General features: G+C 38.9%; 1 protein-coding gene across 5 annotated transcripts in view; it reads left to right on the forward strand.

The window, feature by feature from the left end:
* Positions 1-15,236, forward strand: part of ptprz1b (protein tyrosine phosphatase receptor type Z1b) — an 85,042-nt gene that overhangs the window by 29,693 nt on the left and 40,113 nt on the right. For all 5 annotated transcript variants that reach the window (XR_006828539.1, XR_006828540.1, XM_046072036.1 and 2 more), the window contains exon 3: positions 2,939-3,007. The gene's annotated coding sequence lies outside the window, so the exon portion shown is untranslated. The remainder of the gene's footprint in view (positions 1-2,938; positions 3,008-15,236) is intronic.

A 15,236-nucleotide genomic window follows, 5' to 3' on the forward strand; every position in this document is an offset into this window, starting at 1 on the left:
GAAATGTGAAAGTTGCCTACATCCCAAAATGTCCCTCAAACATTAGCAGCTGCCCTTTTATCATTTCTAAAAAAAACATGCAACAATGTTGAAAAGCTACATAGTAATAATAGTTATTAACTGTTTTGTGGGCAAAGGGTGGTCACACCAAAAATTGATTAGATGTAGATTTTTATTTTGTTCATTGACTTTTTTTAAATTGAAAAATATAATACTGTTAACTTGTGTATTTTTTAAGCTTTCCTACTTTACAGCATTTTTCCACGCCTAAAACGTTTGAACGGTGCTATTTGTGTGTATATATTCCACATTTTTATTCCAAATGGAAATTCTGTTCCCAAAAATCACACTGAAACAGCAGGTGATGCTTAGAGTGTATGTTGTGTGTGTGTTGCGGTGGTTTGTCATGGGCAAATTACATTTAAATCTATCACAGCGTGATGTTAACGAGGACATTATTGATGCTACAACCCCGCAGTTGACTCCATTCTACCCTTTTGCTTGCTTTCATTCATTTCTCTCATCAGTCTTTCCTCCTTTGTGCTAACATGAATGTAATCATCAAATACACTGAATTTATAGACTGCTGTCTGAATGACAGTGTAGACTCACGCACACATCACGCTGGGAAACAAGGCTATAAATGAACTAATAAATGTATTGGGGTTAGAAGTACTATCAATTTAACAGACATTTAGACATTTGCTTGTCTTCCTGTTCCTGTTTTTATTTTTTTTGTAAAAAGTTTCTTCTCTCTTTTTCCATCCTATTCTTCTTTTTTAAATCCTTTTCTCTTTTCACCCTCCACATATTACACAATAGCAAGCTGCATGTGGTCAGGTCAGTCTGGTCAGGCCATAATCGTCTTCACTTTATAATGTATTGGTCTAGTATTTGTCGTTCCTGTCAGTACAGTATGGCACAATAAAGTCTCTCATAGTGTGCTCTAGACTCTTATCGTTTCTCATTTCCATTACATACATGTTGGAATATGTGTATGAAACTTTGTATTTCCAAATGGATTTTCTTTAAAGGACTTATTCTCACGTTCAAGAATGAACTTCATCAATAGGTGAAGAAGCCTCACCAAGAAAGCTGTGATTACATGTCATTTTAATTCATTTTAAAGCTTGAGAAATGAGTCACTGCTCAGGCTTTTAACAACTTTTTTAATCCACAGGTAGTCTGTTTTTAGCTCTTCATCCAGCTAGTCAGCAGAGCTTCCTGTAACCTCCAAAAGCAGAAAAGAAAGACAAGATGAATTTTTTTTTTACTTTTAGCATCATTCTCTTTTGGGAAAAATGGGGAAGATGCAAAAGTGAGTTAAACAAGTGTGAAGTACAACATTAAACCCCCCTGTGGCTGCATCTGTGTCAGGGTTTGTTGAATATTCATTGATGTAGAAGATTTTACACACGATACAGAAGGGTTTTGTTTTCAGAGTGGATGCACTGCATTGCATGTCTTCACAAGTTCAACAACACAGATAAAACTGTCACACATGTGCCGTTTACCCAGTGTTTTATTATACTGCGTCTATACTATGCCACAAGAACCGACCTAATGTAGTGGGTGTGGTAGTTGTCCATGACCTTAATCTACATCACACAATGCTTTCTTCTTGGAGGATAGGTTTTTCTTTTTTCTGTGTGCGGTGAAAGATTAAAAAAGAGAGGATGTATTGTTTTATTCCTTTTACTTTTATTTATTTTTATTTATGTTGCATCATGTACCAGCCCCCTTTACTATGAGTTTTGATATTGTAATCTGTATTAGCATGTGGCCCCTGCTCTGTAGCCTGTCTGTACCAGTTTTGACACCACTGATCACAGGACCTATGCCATTTCTGGTCTAAGCATCATTTTTATGTTCGAAATATGAAGCACATATTTTAGTGTACATCACCTTAATGGGAATGCAATCTTGGCAGGTTTAGTGCATTAATGTTGGGGGTTTAGGATCAACAACTTTCCCACCAGCAAGTAACACCTGTTAATGTTGCTGACATTATCCATCTGACACGAGTGCTCATTTCTGTTACAAACAAAATGATTACAAAATATACTCGGTGTCCATGCCAACTATGAAAAAGCAACATGTGTATGTTTTATTATACGGATACAATGAATGATCTGTTGTCAGTTAATTTATTGACTATCACAAAGATCACTGACTCATTTCTGTCAGTGGGACGAGAAAGAGTGGAAGAAAGACAGAGAGAGCACAAAGAAAGTGAAAACAGAAAGAGAGACTTAAGTAGAAATAGCATGAGGAAGAGAGAGGTGTGTGTGTGTGTGTGTGTGTGTGTGTTATTCAAAGTCCTTGTGTGTGTTGGAGCAAGAGAATCAACTAGAGAGGGACAGAGAATCAATTGGGCTGAATTGTCCAACTATGACTTCATACGTGTGTGTGTGTGTGTTGAGAAAAATGTTAATGGTGATGCACTTCCCTCCTGCACCCTTTAAAGTGGTCTCCTATATGGTGATGACCAATGGTGTTGATACCCTCTGTGTGTGTGTGTGTGTGTGTGTGTGTGTGTGTGTGTGTATTAGTGAGACCAAAGGTTAGTGTTTGCCCAAAACTGTCAAATGAAAGTGAGAACTCAGAATAAGATGGGTGTCCCAGGCCGTCTCAACATTGGCTGTAATACACAGAAAACTCATCTCACTCCACTCTGCTGGAATATGTACAACACAGAGCAAGTGACATCACCATATGATAGCGACATTTTACTTTTCCTCTCTGACTAAATGAAGTCAGTCTATTTCCAGGCAGGCTAGATAGTATCCTTTGAATGATGGGAAAAGCCTGTCACTAATCATGTGGCAAAGTCACACAGCAGCTGGCCATTGTTTCATCTGTCAGTCTGTGCGTTTGTGTGTGTTTTTAATAATGCAAAATTACACTAATAACCTTTTTCTTATTCTCTCTACTGTAGTTGTAGCAACAGAGCCGCTGGTCAGAGGCCTGAGGAAACTCCCTGAAGATATTGAGTGGTCATACTCAGGTCTGTATTTGTTGTTTTTCTTATTTCCTCTGGTATTGGTTAAAGATATTCTACTGTTGTGTGTGTGTGTGTTGACATAAGCAGTTTGCCACATGACAAGAGATTTTCAGTGATTTCAGAGGAGGCTTTTTTTGACAAGAAGTGGATTTTATGGGCGTGCATGAGCAGAGATTTAGTTAAAAGGTGGCAACAGGCCATTATAGCAGGTAAGAGAATAAATCCAGAATGAAATATAGCGATCGATACTTACTACTACAAAAGGTACGATGTACAGGTAAGTGGTATTGGAGTTGCTGTTGTTGTCACACAGGGCATCTTACAGATATTAAGTGACCAACAGGATAACTCAGCCAATCACAATATAATAATAAGAATAATAAGAATAAAACAAGAGCCATAAGGTACTGTATACTAACAGTACAAGGGACAGTTCCATTAGACTGGTAAATGTCAGTCTGTACAGTCTGAATATCATATAAATTGAAGGAATTATCTGTTAACATCTCCCCCGTGAGACAACCTTGATCTGCCTCGGACCATATGGTTAGATGACATCAGCTAACTCAGCACAAAGCCCCCGCTGCGCTAAGCTGTGGTCCACCAGAAACAAAGAGTGGACACAGACAGACAGTAATGGTCCCAGAGGGAGAGATTAGCTTCTTAGTGGTCAGGGTGAATCAGAAGGAATGATCAGGCTCAGCAGGTCATCAGTGGGATAAATGCAGAGCTATTAACCTGCCCATCAAATGGATTGCTGGTGATAACTGACACGTGTCATTTGAAGCTCATATCATTGTGTTCTAGCTTGAACTTCCTCTAATTGCAAATTAGAGCAGCGGCTTATTGAGAAGTTGTTGTTGAGAAGATGACTTGTTAACTTGTACCTGGAACAGGTGCACTAGACCCATATCAGATAAAAGTGCACATGCAAACATGGGCTGATTTATTGATCTTAGTAATGATAAACATTACACTTTTACTATTTTTCATCCATGAGTGTTTCTCAGAAATAAGTATTGATGGCTTACAGGGACATTTTGAGAATCCAGCAGGGATGGAAAGACTACTTGAATATTTTTTCACATAAAAGTACCGTTATATGTGTAAAAATGTAGTTGGATAAAAGTAAAAAGGAAGTCGGTTAAAATGTACTCTGAGTTAACGTTATAACTGTGATTGGATTATTGGCTAAAACAGCAGCACAACCTCACACACCTCACTGAAGGTAAAAGTTCTTCCATGATCTCAGAAGTCACTGCTGTACCTGTTGGTCATGCAGCATTGTGGGTGTGTTCGATTTGTGTCACATAGCGCGCTCGCCAGATGGTGCATTATATCAGTGATTAATTAAGGTAGATGCAACTGTTGCAATCTTTGCCAAGGTAAATTAATGGTAACCATAATGACATAAGTCTTTATTTATACTGCATTGTTGTACTGTTCACAAACTGCCCGTGCCCGGTTGCGTCTGCACCTCTCACCCCCCCTGACATGCGTACAGTGAACGTACATATTTAGAACATGTAGGTTTCCTGAGTCTCAGCTGAGTGAGGACTTTCACCTCTCTGGACATGTTGTTTTTACTCTGTAACAGATGCGACTTAAACTTGAGCAAAGTACAGATCTTCAGATAAAGAAATACTTAATAGGGTAAACGTAATTTTTAGAAGTTTTTCTGGGAAGACAGTTGGCAGTGCTGTTCTCTGGTGTGCTAGATCCAGTGTTCTTTGAAGCCTTACCTCTCAGCTGCTTAAAAGAGAAGCTTAGCGCTGCACACACACACAGTTAATGCCACTCTGTCACTCAAAAACGTGACTCTGCGTTCAAGAGCCATAATGAAAAAAGAAAATGATGTCTGCAGAGCCAGCATTTGCTCGATGATGAATACTGTATTAAAAATTTTGGTAACACTTTCTATGAAGGTCATCGCTATAATGACTTATGCATATATTTATAACACAATATAATGCGTCCATAAGACATTGTAACAGTTGTTATAATCACTTACAAACATGCATTAGGCGCTATAGCAAAGTTCACAACGTATTATGACCTTTTGATTTAATGTTTTATAACTAATAGTAATACCAGTTTATATCAATATGTGGCAAGAATCTCCGACCATGTTCCATAACACATTATAACCACCGACTCTGCCTCGTTATAAATACACTTTAGTCACCATTTAGAATTAGTGATATAAAATGGAATAATAGCTCATAGTAATGTTTAAAGTTATATAGCATGTCTTTGTTTGCATTATGAACTTTGCTATAGCGCCTAATGCATGCTTATAAGTGATTATAACAACTGTTATAATGTCTTATGGACGCATTATATCGTGTTATAAATATATGCATAAGTCATTATAGCTATGACCTTCATAGAAAGTGTTACCAAATTATTATTTTTTTTTATTTAACAGAAAGTGTGTGAAAATATAAAATTGTACTCTTAATCTTTACACGTCACACCTACATTTATAAAAAAAACATGGTTGAACTAAAACAATATTTGTTTTATTTCAACAATTGGAACTAAATTAACTTAATAACTGCTTTTCATGGGTTTGAATATCCAATTAACTAAACTTTCCCCAAAGTGTTTAATATGAAACCTGTTCATGAGCCATGCTTTAATGGACTTATTTATTAATGCAATGATACAACCTAAATCCACACACACGTAGCCAGTACAGCCATGATTTTTGTTTTTAGACTTGTTCCTTCTCAAAGCAGCATGAATATCAATAGATGCACATGTATTTCCATCTTGCAGATTGTTTTCTTTCCCTCTCTCAAATCTTTACAATCAATTCTCAGACACATACACCCTGTTTGACAAAGTGTAATAGGTTTTTTATGTGATACACTGAAATGGTCATGAATCATGAACTCCTGTCTGCAATAACAACGAAGTGGGCATGCCCTTTTTTCCCTCCTTGTCTTCTTCACTTCCATTTGTAATCTTTCTTTGCGTCTCATGATATTTCTTTCTTTCTTTCTCTGGTTCTTTCTTTCCTCATTCTATACTCCATACTTCTCATTTTTCCTCTCTGGTGGCTGTTGAAGTGCATCATCACAACTGAAGGCAGCTCAGTGGCAGTTCATTTAGATTCATTGTAACTGTAGCCATTCCCGCAGCGTGTGTGTGTGTATGTGTGCGCGTGTGCATGTGTGTGTACACAATCCTGTTTTTCTGACCAGCTCTGTTTCTTGCCTTGTGCTGTGCACTGAGCCGTGAGTAAAAGCATTAACATGTGAAAGAAATGCACTTCATTGTGAGGCACCGTGCACAGCTTTTTAGTTGGGTCAGAAGTGGGGGGACAAAAGGAAATAAAGGGGAACAAAAGAAAGAGGGAGGGCATGAGTGTGAGAGACGGAGAGTTGGAGAAAAAGAAAAACTCAACTGAAAGGAAGAGAGAGGCAGAGTAGGAGTTTAAAATTAAGCTACAATTAAATTACAAAACACATTTTCAAAGCATTTAGCTGGATGGTATGATTTTAAGCATAAAGTTTACATTTTACGTAATGAAAACACAATTACATACATTGGTATTTATGAGGACTTGCTAGTTATTACAAATGTTCGCAACAGCAAGCCAGTCAGTCAGTTCTGTGTTATGTCATCCACGCTGGGCTGGCATGTAATAGTTTTTCAAATCAGAGATGATCTGCGTTTTAGGCCATAATTAGTGTGAGGATTCAGTAACAAAGTAAACTTAATGATATAAAAAGATATAAGATATAAAGTCAAATTGTGGGTAGCTTATAAAGAAAATCAGAGAAAAACAACGTGATTACTGAGGTAGAAATACATTTTCTTTGTATCCAAAGCAGGTTAAAGTCAAGGGCAACTGGACTTGGTTGAAGATTAAACAATTCACAGTAAACCAACCAGTATTTTTGAAAAAGAGTACTTTATCATGTCCTTTTCGTGAGGTAAGTGTTCAAATTTCCATTCTCAGTTACAGCACTTCTAGCCCCCAATCAGATCAATTACTTTCCTGTGCAGAGTCTGGTAGTGCAAGTTCATTTTCACAATGTAAAACTGTTCAGTATTTATTGCCATTTTGTTATCTATTGAGTGTATGTGGTGTGTGCTAGTTGATTTCTTGGGGGCACTTGAGGACAGAGCAACAAGCTGTTAACACAACATTGACATGTTGTCACCTTATAAAGTTTTTATGTTGAATGTGATAGCACAGTCAAACATTAGCATTAATTTGGCATTTTGTTTCTGGCCAATAGCCACTCTCCTTTAAGTTCTGTTTTTTCACCAACTCCTGAGGGAAAGATCTGGCTCTTTAGCTGCTAAATGCTCCTCCATGCTCACCAGCTTGCTAACTTTGTCTGCTGTTGAGTGCTGAGCAGCTGTGGCTACAAATTAATGAGAGTGGTGAGAATGAACCAAAACAGCACAGTTGTGTGCTGTTGTGCACCAAAACAAAAAGCTGAAAGACACTAAAACGCTCTCTATAGCTAAGAGGAACTGCAGAATAGTTTGTGGAACAAATATTAGAGCAAATTTAAAATACTTAAATTATCACAATCTGAAGCTTTTCTGTGTTTATTTAATTAAGTGTGCTTTTGATACATATTATAAATCATATTCGACCTGTCAGATTGTTTATACCTGCTAATAGTCTGTCAAGAGGTTTTTGTTGCTCTCCACATTTATATTTTCATCTAGTAAATGTCATCAGTTACCCCAGTGCCAGCTCGGTTTCTTTATTTTGCTTTTTAACTCAGTCTAAATTAAAGTCTTGGTAGCTATAATAATTATTTAAAAGTATAAACCTGTAGGTATGCTGTGTATGTTTGTGCATGAAAGAATTCCTGGTCCTCCTCTGTGTTGTCTCTGTCATTCCTCTCTGGTTTGTCTCCAGGGGGTCCCTCCGATCCTTCTGCCTGGAAGACAACCCCCAGGGTCCCATCTGTTATGTGTGTCTGTGTGCATGTAAGTGTTTGTGTTTGTGTGTAAAAGTGCGCTCTGATAATCCAGAGTTTCCTCTTCCAGGCAAATGCAATGGGACGCAACACATTTTTCAAAGGATGCTGTTCAAAATATCACAACAGAACTACAAGTATTTATATGAATACTGTAGTGATAGTATATTGCTATACTATATACTATACTACTACTTGTTTTTTGGTTTGTATTAAAACCACATTATAAGCCATTTGCAAAAAGTTACTTACCACAGAACATCGATATGAACCATCAGGTTTTAACTCTTGGTTAAATAGTGCAGTAGTTCTAAGGACATCATTTATCTATCCTGCATTAGTACTGCAGAATCATTAGGTTTAAACGGACAACCTTGGCTGACTAATTGATTTATCATAACACACACAATAATTCAGATCATTTATTATGTACTCAACAAATGTTATAATCTCACAACATTGGTGTAGTCATTTGCAAGCCAGATATCCGCCTGTCACCATCCTGTAGTGGGTATAATGTAGTTACATAATTATTGCGAAATGTAGTGTATTATTGGTTATCTGCTGGAAGCCCTTAACCTGAATTGATTTTAATCCTTTTAAGCATTCAAGCAAGCGTTTTTATTATCACAATTAGAGGAAGGTTTTGTGTCCCATGAGGGTCTAACAGCTGTTGTAGAGGTTTTTCCACTGTGACAAGAGGAAAACACTGAAGCTTTGATCCCAGTTTTCTGAGTGCGTCTCCACCAGCTAGCTGTGATGTGTCTGTTTTCTTTCTTTCTGTGTACATGCATGTATTCACCACCCACTATGTTCTCAACTGCTCTATTAGTCACCAAATACTTTAGGCTGGCGGCTCTTCTGCTCCAGTTGTTACTGAGTCTGTGTGGCTGCTCCTGGAGCCTTGTGGGAGACAGACATGAGGTAATGATGCAGAGGTGTGTATGTGTGTTCCTTTATTTGCATACACACGCTCTTTAGGGTTCAGTTGCTGTAATTTCTGCACTTTGGCGGCCCGACACGGACATGAAAGGTAACTGTGTGAACTGTGGTGACTTCGCTATGCTAGAATATTATTAAATGCCACACAGCACTCTCGTGTTTATCAACCTGGTCAACAAATCCAATCTTTTATGACAGTCACAGGTGATTGGGCTATAAGTTAGAGAAACTTTTACTCATAGGCAAGAGTAATCTCATTGGTTAAGGTAACCCTCAGTTGGTGGAGCTGAAAGAGCACAGGTTGTTTGTCTAAATAAGTTTTGTGTCATTTTATTTTTTAGGTAACCTGTTCATATATTATTTATATTGATACACATTAAATCAGAGAACCAGTCTGCCATTGTTTAATATTTAACTAAGTAGCTCCATGCAGAGAGTCTTGTCCTGGTCGCCTCCTCCTCCAGATACTTTTTTCGCACGTCTGGAGGGAGTTGTCACATGAAGAGCATACAGGTCCTCTGATTCATACCCCGACTTGTTTTGCTTCTTTTTTAATGATCTGACAGGTCTGATTGTCAGATACGCTGGCTGCTGATGTGTGTGACAGTCCATCATTAACATATATCTTGCTGGAGGAGCGATGAGTGTGGGTGTGTAGCCCTTTCTCTGCCATTCATAATAGATTCATTTAGTAGCTTAGATCTTGTCAGCCTCAGGCTCACTCCTTCATGTCAGCCAGTCTCTGTGTGTGTGTGTGTGCGTGTGTGTGTGTGTGTGTGTGTGTGTGTGCGTGTGTACCCATGAATGCATTTATAGACATTGATTTTGCAGAATAAAAATGATTCCTCTCACACAAAGGAACAATTCTTATTGTTATTTCTCTGCTCAGGAGTCTGCTGTGTTATAATCAAAGAGTTTTACTACAAACTGAGATACTGATGAAACACAGGACACCAGCTAGGACAGAACAATTGCTCTCTAATTGTAAATCCTCCATTAGATATTGAAGTTTCAGAGAAATAAACCCTAGTTAGTCACAGTAAGAAAACAACAACAACCTCAAACTTCATTCGGGAGCTGTACGTGTCAGTCTCCTTGCTAGTTGGTTTGACACATCCAGAATCATTACCACCCTATAATGTATATTTAAATAGTTAAATGAATATGATGTCACCTGTATCTCATAACACTAATAATGTTAGTGTTTGCCTAAAAAATTATTTCTCATTTGAAAGGGATTTCAAATAATATAAAATAAAAACAATAAATATAAATACAAATAATCAACAGATTAATGTGTAATTCAAATAATCAGCAGTAATGTATCTAAATCCACAAATCAAACATTTTAAGAAATAGAGGGTCCTCGATGCATGAAATGAGAGTAAACTATTCAACCGATTCAGATTCAAAAGCGCCACTGTGGGTTAAACGAACCCAGCAGCCGTTTTTTGCTTTTAATATTTGATACATATTCAGCTATTTTTGCCAGCAGTGATGCAAACAGGAGCAGACAGTCCCCCCAAAAAGTCAAGCCCTGTTTTATTCAATTTAATAATCCTGCATGTTTTCTGAACAGTTAGCTCGCTCAGCAGTGCAGAACCTTTTCACAGAGGGTGAAAACAGCTCTGTGTGTGTGTGTTTGTGTGTGTGTGTGTGTGTGTGTGTGTGTTTGTGCCATCCAAAGGAGCTTAATTGGTGTAAGCGTAGGCTGGAGGAGAGACACAGCACTGTAGGGTTGTCTATGTGCACTTCTGTGTATATCTGCATGAAACACACATCTGTACAGTATATCAGTGTGTGTGTGGACAGACACAAAACCACATCCACTCTCCTTCTTTTGTCTCCTTTGTGTCTTCACTGTGTCTTCCTTTGTCCTCCCCATCTTGTCTCCTACGCTCTTCTCCTCAGTCTTTTTTTGATCACCTTTCTCTGCTCTTTGCATTCTTACCTTTGTGTCCATTGTGCTTCTGTATCTCCTTTCTCCTCTTTGTCCTCTATGCATTCTCCTTCTTTCTCGTCTCACATCTCTTCCCTCGAGAGTGAGGGTTAAGGTGAACTGTTCAGCGTGTTGTGGTAGAAAGAGCAGCAACCACGCCAGGTGTAAATGGTTTCTGCCTTGACCACTTGAACAGCTGACTGCTCTGCAGAGCTGCTGCAGAGTTTCTTTAGAATGTTTCCAGACATCTTTACTCTTTCTGTTACAGCTTTACTTCATAGATCAAAATAAATTAAATCTGGAGTTTTAGACAAATAATAATGCCAAATTGGATTATTTTCATCTTGACCACTTTACAAATGAACATATATTAAATTGGCAGCTGAACATGAGAATACAGATTTTAAGCAAGTGATTGAGCAAATGTCTTCCTATAGAACTTGCAATTAGCATTTTATTGTTTGTGATAAACATTATAGATATTTGTGATGTGACCTACTCTGTTTAAATGTTTTCATGGTTCAGATCCAGAGAGAGGGGAGAGACAGGACAAAAACAAGGAGAAGAAAAATATATAGTAATGATTTTCCTGAATTGCAAGCCCTCTGCTTTAAAAGTCTCCCATGTGGATTTGATAACAATTGCTACACTGGCAGCATCAGCAGACTTCTGGCATTCTGGCACTACTGTGAAAAAGCAAGTGGAAATCAGAGATATGAAATGTAATTTCCATATTTAATCATCTAAATTTGACTCCTTGACTGTGAATGCGAGTGGGTGTGCGTGCATTTGTGTGTTTATGGATTTAAATGAAGACAGGAAAGTCTAGCTTCAGGGGATTTTTTTTTATTCCTTTCTCCAACCTGTCAGCTACTTGTTGCCATGGTAGCGTTATGTCAGAAGAGTACATCGGTGTGCGTGTTTGTGTGTGTGTGTGTGCGTGTGTTTAATGATGCTGATGGATGCGTCTGAAGGGGCCAGATGTGGCCACTGTCATTTCCCCGACACACACATATATACACACATGTACAGTACTAGCACTTTAATACAAAATATAGGTCACAATGGAATTATAGTGATCGGGTTTGGAACCGCGCTATTGAGGTCCTGCCTATACACTTCAGCCGACTCATCGAGCAGGCCTCAGCTTGATGATGCGAACACCTCTTTATAACACCAAACAATTAATCAATCCCAAACTTATCAGAAAACACTTGAAGAAACATCAGCGTGATAAGAATTTCCTAAAATGACAGAGACCGTCTTTGGGAAAAATGTATTTGATTTGTACTTACTTTATTAACATGGAGGGGACGGGGGTTGATGACATATACTGCTGCTAACCACAGAGGTAGAGAGGTTTAGGCTTCACTTTTGGAGAGCTGTCATGTCATCTATCTTTATAGACGGTGTCTATGGCGTAAACCTTGGCTAATGAAACTGCATCTCTGTAGGGCTCAATACCACAAGAGGTCACTGAGCAAAAAAAAACAGTATCTACAGAGAGAGAAAGATACTTTAGGGGAAGTGACCCTTGAGAGCGAGAAGAGCCGTCTGAACATTAGATGAAAAGATTTATACCCATCTTATGTCTCAGCCTTAACTGTGAAGTTAGAGGCAGGAATTGATTATCTTAATGTAGCATAGCATAAAGACTCCAAAATATGCCTAACAAGACCTTCAAAGCTCACTAATTACCACATACCTCGTTTGTTTAATTCATACCGAAATGTAAAAACATCACTTTGTGGCTTTATGGGGAGATACGTGCTGTAACTATTAAGTCATTGCGCCTGGCCGTCAAGAAATAGTTACAGCACAGAACTCTCCATCTAATCTCAACTTGTTGGCATGAGAGTGGCATCAATCCTCTTATCTAACTCTCTGCAAGGAAGCTAATAAGTTTGTTTCCCAAAACGCCAAACTATTGCTTTAACACAGTCTTTCTTTCTTCTGCTGCTCCAACGTTATCAAATATGTTGAATATCAGTATAAATAAATAAAAACACGTCAAGTTAAAAATTGTCAAACATTTCTTTTTTTTTTCATTTCATTTTTACTTAAGCCTAGTAGCTACTTAACAATAGCTATATTTCAGCTGCAGTCGCGTCTCTTCTTTTCTCACTCTCTGTTGTGTCTGTGTGGTCTGTTGTTTGTGTGCAGGATTATACAAGACTTCTGTAATTCTAGAGAAGGTGTAGTGACATTTTATGGTTGCTATGTGACCTTTCTGTCTTTTGTTTCTGGTGTCTTATGCTGACCAGTAAATTGCTTTTAACTGTCATTGTGATATGAACATGCGGAATAAATACATCACAAAAAACAATTACCTTCCTAGTTGAAGTCAACAGGGTCCCATCCTTACTGTACACAGCTTGGATGGTTTCCCGCTTCCCCCTCCTGAGATGGCGGACAGTTCTCCAGAAGCACTTTGGTGCCGACCGAAAGTCCTTCTCCATGTCTTTTCCGAACTTCTCCCACACCCGCTGCTTCGCATCTGCCACAGCAGAGGCTGCAGCCCTTCGGGCCCGTCAGTCCCTTGCAGCCGCCACCTGAGTCCTCCGTGACAACAAATCCTGGAAGGCCTCATTCTTCAGTCGGATGGCTTCCCTGACCACCGGTGTCCACTATGGTGTTTGAGGGTTACCGTCCCTTGAGGCACCTAAGACCTTGAGACCACAGCCTCCCGCTGCGGCTTCAGCAATAGAGGCTTTGAACATTGCCCACTCATGTTCAATGTCCCCAACCTCCACAGGGATGCCAGAAAAGCTCCGCCGGAGGTTTGAGTTGAAGATCTCACGGACAGGGGCCGCCTCCAGACGTTCCCTGTTCACCCGTTTGGGCTTACCGGGTCTGTCCAGAGTTTTCCCCCACCCCCTGACCCAACTCACCACCAGATGGTGATCAGTTGACGGCTCCGCCCCTCTCTTCACCCGAGTGTCTGAAACATGCGGCCTCATCAGATCAGATGAAACGATTACAAAATCGATCATCGATCTTCGACCTAGGGTGCTCTGGTACCACGTACACTTATGAGCATCCATATGGTCAAACATGGTGTTCGTTATAGACAGTCCATGACTATGGAGGACCGATCCTGACACAGACAGAAATAAATATAGAAATAAATAAATGCTTAATAAATAAATAAGCATCCAATTAAATACACAAAAAAATAAAGTAAATAAATAAATGTAGGTAGTAATTTAATTATACAAGGAGACATAAATGTATATATTTTAATTAGTCTCTTTACTTATTCACCTTTGTAATAATTACTTTATTTATTTATTCTCCGTTATAATCTTCAACTTTATTTATTAATTACTTATTTTTTAAATGTATTTATTTATGTGTGTGTTTTAATATTTTTGTCTGTTTTATTCTTCCTTTGTATTTTTTTTACCTTATTTATTTTCACCCATGGTATTTATTTCTGCCTTTCCTTTTTACATTTCTGTATGCATTTCTGCCTCATTATGCAAATGAGGAGGGGCTGTGTCTCAAGGGGTGAACTTCTCTCCTATTGGTGGACCAGTCAGACGGGAGAGCTCCAGGCCTTCTCTGCCTGCAGACATCAACGAGCTGCTCCTCACACAGTCAGGTGGCTTCCTTCAGTGCGCTGAGGTGTTTAGCAACTCTGTTTGAAGACACTACCAGCCATGTCTTCCTTCTCTTTTCATGTGGACACTCTGACCTACAGAGTTTTCAATTAGCGACTTATACGGACACAGAACTGCAGGAAAGTGAGCTGTTGTTTCTGAGAGCCATATTCAGTTAGCCACAGCTAAATCTGGAGTGCACTCCTATTCGAGTATTTACGGTAAATGCTTCCACACGGAGCAGCTCGTTGCTCTGCTGTTTTCAGCTGCTGTTTCAACAAAAATGCTATTCAGGGTGAAAATTCAACCGTGGTGTTGTGTCGGGAGATGCAGTGACTTCACCAGCGGTGAGTATTATGAATAATACATGTAATCTGTTAAGCTATGAGGAGAGTAAAAGTCCGTTAGCCGCTAGGCTAATTTATGTAGTGCTAACATCATATAGGCTAAAGCTCTTAAGCTAGTGGTGGTGACTAACAAATAAACTAATCTTAACAGTTACCATTAAGAAGAATTTTATGCTTCTGTTAAATGTGATTGTGTCACGATCGGTGGTGTGGAGCAGGGTGGAGCAGGTTGGAGGACCCAAAAGCAGGACACAGAGCGGAGCAGGTATGGTTCAGTGGTTTAATAAACAAACAAAAGGCGAGCACACTTACAAACTGAGTGGCTGCTGACAGAGTCCCAAAACAAAGGCTATCCAACAGAAATCCAAAAGGGTGAAAACCAGAATCCAAAACTGAGCAGGGAAACAACGAGACACGGCGAGTAAGGCTGAAGACACGAGAACAAACTGC

Source organism: Micropterus dolomieu, linkage group LG16 (genome assembly GCF_021292245.1).
Source record: "Micropterus dolomieu isolate WLL.071019.BEF.003 ecotype Adirondacks linkage group LG16, ASM2129224v1, whole genome shotgun sequence".
In the NCBI taxonomy this organism is placed as follows: Eukaryota; Metazoa; Chordata; class Actinopteri; order Centrarchiformes; family Centrarchidae; genus Micropterus; species Micropterus dolomieu.